Genomic DNA, 6,250 nt, shown 5'->3' on the forward strand with positions numbered 1-6,250 from the left:
ATTTCAATAGGTACAATATGCACTGCTCCGAGACTTCCTTTGTAATTTATGATTACACCCACCTGTGTTGAAACACCCTTCTTAGGGCCGGATTAAGAGTTGTGGGGACCCCATCAATAAAATTGCCTCACGAAGCGACTACTCTTCCCCTTAAGCCGGATTGGACAATATGACGTGCGATCCGGCGACATAACGTCCACATCAGGCAGTGTGTACCCGCTATGTAGGATTAACGGGCAATATAGTCAGCGGGGCCCATGCTGCATTTATCGCACCATCGCTCCAGACATCGACAAGTGTGTACGCACTTGCTGAGGCCAGGACCTGCCGCACGAGACATCACGATGGGTACACTCTGGACTGTCCACTAACAGGCAAAGTCGTAGAATACTACATCATGTCCTCGACACTGCTGGGAACAGACTCCCGGCATCATAGCGGACATGATCTAATATACTGCCATGGGAAAATGCAGGATTTTGAGTGGGGATATATATATATATATATATATATGATATATAATATATAAATCGAGATATATAGATATATTTATAGCTAGAGATCTAGACATATATATATATATACATACACACACACACGAGAAGGAGGAATGGGCAGCGGTACAGGGGAGGAAGAGTGAGAGAAGGGGAAGGAGAGAGAGATAAGGGACAGAGGGGCTCATTCAGACCTGCTCGCTGCAAAAAAGAGGCCAGATATTTAAATTAAATGCTCGCACTGCGTGGCGTAAGGAAGCCCTCTATGTCTTAGTGAGCTACGGCACTGAGCACTCGCAAGTGTATAAAGACTCCTCCTTTCCCCTCACAACACACAGCTCCTGGAATTGTTTGAGTAATCGGTAACATCGAGAGCCATCGGAGCTGCTTGCAGCCCTTGGAGTTGCCTTTCCCCGCCGCAAGCACTGCGATCAGTGCTGGATGCATTCCATGCAGGTGACGTGTACAATGACGTTACTTTGCTAATTATGCACGCCCTTTAAACGGCCTTTTTGGCAGCCTGACAGGCCTGCGTCTGCAACACCACCCCCCCCCGTTCACAAGCACCTTCCCGTTACCACCCACAAACGACACTGTCACTCAAAGTACCGGGCAGTCTGCGTGCTACGAATGCACGATTCCCCATCGCTAAGACTGGCTTGCGCACGCGCACTGCAAATTAGACGCATGCGCACTGAGCAACAATCACCCGGCAGCGAGCGGTCGCACCTTAGCGAACGGGTCTGAATCAGGTCCAGAGAGCACACACACACACATATATATACCTTTTGCAGCTGCAGGAACCATGAGCTTTCTGATGGGAGCGGGCACTTCACTGCATTAAGCCCTGCCGCCTACACATGCACCCGTGAATCGGTGTTATGCCAACAAGGGGGCGGGGCTTCTATAGGCAGCCACTAGTGGCCCACCAGTCAGTGTCCTGAGAGTGTGTCTGTGTGATTTTGCCGGGCACCGGCCAGGGTGAGTGGCCTGCTTCCGGTCTATATCTGCAGCAGTGTGGGGGCCCCTGGACGACCGCCCTGTCCATCCCTCCTATAATCCGGCCCTGACCCTTCTCATCAATTAACTTGCTCAACACAGGGTGACTGCAATCATAAATTAGGTGGAAGGTCCAGGACCTGTGCAATTTGTACCTGATGGAAAGGGTCATGTTGGAGGGTAGGTAGTTTTATCATGAGGTCTAATTAGTTGTTTGCAGCTGGTGCCAAAAGGTGCATACAAATCTGGCAGGAATATTAAAAATAGTAGATTAGAAATATATATATATATATATATATAAAATCAATAAATGTGAATCAATAAAACCAGCTAAATTCTCACACATTCTTCAAAACAATTACACGTACTGTGGATCTACATTGATAATAAAGTCAAATTACATATTTGTACATAGTGGGACTGGCTCCTATTACAACTTTTAAGGTGCAAAATTAGATTTGAGAGCTAGTTTGCCTAACATTACATTGACTTTGTCGTACTTATATCATACTTTCATATCTCAAAATTGAAATGAAGCTCATTTCAAGGTATTTGGTAATTTCGTACCATGACTGAACTGTAAAGGTGCATACACACGTAACGATTTTGTTATGAACGATTTTCTGTCAGATTTTTTAAAGTGTAATGAACGATTTTTAGAACGTTTCTTAATGAAAATCGTTCAGTTGGTCAGTCAGAATGAACTACACACGGGAACGCGCATGAATGATAATCGTTTGTTATAACTCAGAAACTGAACGATTTTTTCAACGACTGAACGATAACGACGTCATTATAGTTAAATCGTTCAAAAAATCGTTACGTGTGTATGCACCTGTACATGTAAATGGGGTAGAAAACCTTGGTCTGGACCACACCCTTCTGAAAGAGGACTGCAGAACTGGATGGTACTGCAGAGCACTGAACCTAAGCCTGGCCCACTCCACTCTGCAGAGTACTAGACCCCAGCCAAGACACTACACTCTGCAGAGCACTGCACCCCAGCCAGGACCACACCTTTCTGCAGAGAAGAGCACTGCACCCCAACCACATCACCATTCTGCAGAGGAGAGCACTGCACCCCAACCACATCACCATTCTGCAGAGAACACTGCACCCCAACCACATCACCACTCTGCAGAGGAGAGCACTGCACCCCATCCACATCACCACTCTGCAGAGAACACTGCACCCCAACCACATCACCACTCTGCAGAGGTTACACTGCACCCCCAACCACATCACCACTCTGCAGAGTAGAGCACTGCACCCCATCCACATCACCACTCTGCAGAGAACACTGCACCCTCAACCACATCACCACTCTGCAGAGGAGAGCACTGCACCCCATCCACATCACCACTCTGCAGAGAACACTGCACCCTCAACCACATCACCACTCTGCAGAGGAGAGCACTGCACCCCAACCACATCACCATTCTGCAGAGGAGAGCACTGCACCCCAACCACATCACCATTCTGCAGAGGAGAGCACTGCACCCCAACCACATCACCATTTTGCAGAGAACACTGCACCCCAACCACATCACCACTCTGCAGAGAACACTGCACCCCAACCACATCACCACTCTGCAGAGGAGAGCACTGCACCCCATCCACATCACCACTCTGCAGAGAACACTGCACCCCCAACCACATCACCACTCTGCAGAGGAGAGCACTGCACCCCATCCACATCACCACTCTGCAGAGAACACTGCACCCCCAACCACATCACCACTCTGCAGAGGAGAGCACTGCACCCCAACCACATCACCATTCTGCAGAGGAGAGCACTGCACCCCAACCACATCACCATTCTGCAGAGGAGAGCACTGCACCCCCAACCACATCACCACTCTGCAGAGGTTACACTGCACCCCCAACCACATCACCACTCTGCAGAGGAGAGCACTGCACCCCAACCACATCACCATTCTGCAGAGGAGAGCACTGCACCCCAACCACATCACCACTCTGCAGAGGTTACACTGCACCCCAACCACATCACCACTCTGCAGAGAACACTGCACCCCAACCACATCACCACTCTGCAGAGGTTACACTGCACCCCCAACCACATCACCACTCTGCAGAGGAGAGCACTGCACCCCAACCACATCACCATTCTGCAGAGAACACTGCACCCCAACCACATCACCACTCTGCAGAGGAGAGCACTGCTCCCCCAACCACATCACCACTCTGCAGAGGTTACACTGCACCCCCAACCACATCACCACTCTGCAGAGGAGAGCACTGCACCCCATTCACATCACCACTCTGCAGAGAACACTGCACCCCCAACCACATCACCACTCTGCAGAGAGCACTGCACCCCATCCACATCACCACTCTGCAGAGGAGAGCACTGCACCCCATCCACATCACCACTCTGCAGAGAACACTGCACCCCCAACCACATCACCACTCTGCAGAGGAGAGCACTGCACCCCAACCACATCACCATTCTGCAGAGGAGAGCACTGCACCCCATCCACATCACCACTCTGCAGAGGAGAGCACTGCACCCCAACCACATCACCATTCTGCAGAAAACACTGCACCCCAACCACATCACCACTCTGCAGAGGAGAGCACTGCTCCCCCAACCACATCACCACTCTGCAGAGAACACTGCACCCCAACCACATCACCACTCTGCAGAGAGCACTGCACATCACCACTCTGCAGAGAACACTGCACCCCCAACCACATCACCACTCTGCAGAGGAGAGCACTGCACCCCAACCACATCACCATTCTGCAGAGGAGAGCACTGCACCCCAACCACATCACCATTCTGCAGAGGAGAGCACTGCACCCCCAACCACATCACCACTCTGCAGAGGTTACACTGCACCCCCAACCACATCACCACTCTGCAGAGGAGAGCACTGCACCCCAACCACATCACCATTCTGCAGAGGAGAGCACTGCACCCCAACCACATCACCACTCTGCAGAGGAGAGCACTGCACCCCCAACCACATCACCACTCTGCAGAGGTTACACTGCACCCCCAACCACATCACCACTCTGCAGAGGAGAACACTGCACCCCAACCACATCACCACTCTGCAGAGGAGAGCACTGCTCCCCCAACCACATCACCACTCTGCAGAGAACACTGCACCCCAACCACATCACCACTCTGCAGAGAGCACTGCACCCCATCCACATCACCACTCTGCAGAGAACACTGCACCCCCAACCACATCACCACTCTGCAGAGGAGAGCACTGCACCCCAACCACATCACCATTCTGCAGAGGAGAGCACTGCACCCCCAACCACATCACCACTCTGCAGAGGAGAGCACTGCACCCCATCCACATCACCACTCTGCAGAGAACACTGCATCCCCAACCACATCACCACTCTGCAGAGGAGAGCACTGCACCCCATCCACATCACCACTCTGCAGAGAACACTGCATCCCCAACCACATCACCACTCTGCAGAGGAGAGCACTGCACCCCATCCACATCACCACTCTGCAGAGAACACTGCACCCCCAACCACATCACCACTCTGCAGAGGAGAGCACTGCACCCCAACCACATCACCATTCTGCAGAGAACACTGCACCCCAACCACATCACCATTCTGCAGAGGAGAGCACTGCACCCCAACCACATCACCACTCTGCAGAGGAGAGCACTGCACCCCCAACCACATCACCACTCTGCAGAGGTTACACTGCACCCCCAACCACATCACCACTCTGCAGAGGAGAACACTGCACCCCAACCACATCACCACTCTGCAGAGGAGAGCACTGCTCCCCCAACCACATCACCACTCTGCAGAGAACACTGCACCCCAACCACATCACCACTCTGCAGAGGAGAGCACTGCACCCCATCCACATCACCACTCTGCAGAGAACACTGCACCCCCAACCACATCACCACTCTGCAGAGGAGAGCACTGCACCCCAACCACATCACCATTCTGCAGAGGAGAGCACTGCACCCCCAACCACATCACCACTCTGCAGAGGAGAGCACTGCACCCCATCCACATCACCACTCTGCAGAGAACACTGCATCCCCAACCACATCACCACTCTGCAGAGGAGAGCACTGCACCCCATCCACATCACCACTCTGCAGAGAACACTGCATCCCCAACCACATCACCACTCTGCAGAGGAGAGCACTGCACCCCATCCACATCACCACTCTGCAGAGAACACTGCACCCCCAACCACATCACCACTCTGCAGAGGAGAGCACTGCACCCCAACCACATCACCATTCTGCAGAGGAGAGCACTGCACCCCCAACCACATCACCACTCTGCAGAGGAGAGCACTGCACCCCATCCACATCACCACTCTGCAGAGAACACTGCATCCCCAACCACATCACCACTCTGCAGAGGAGAGCACTGCACCCCATCCACATCACCACTCTGCAGAGAACACTGCATCCCCAACCACATCACCACTCTGCAGAGGAGAGCACTGCACCCCATCCACATCACCACTCTGCAGAGAACACTGCATCCCCAACCACATCACCACTCTGCAGAGGAGAGCACTGCACCCCAACCACATCACCATTCTGCAGAGAGCTCACATGATGACATTTCCTTCCACCCACGTTCCTTCCAACGGTCAGATGATGATCATGACGCGCTAATAACGGCCATTTTCCTTCATGCTGTGAACGTCACGCCCCCGCGGACCAATGGAGAGCCTGGCTCCCTGACTGACGGACTTCTCGTCCAATCAGAAGCACGCGTGTGGG

The sequence above is a fragment of the Taudactylus pleione genome, unplaced genomic scaffold, assembly GCF_031769625.1.
Source record: "Taudactylus pleione unplaced genomic scaffold, aTauple2 ptg000329l, whole genome shotgun sequence".
NCBI lineage: Eukaryota > Metazoa > Chordata > Amphibia > Anura > Myobatrachidae > Taudactylus > Taudactylus pleione.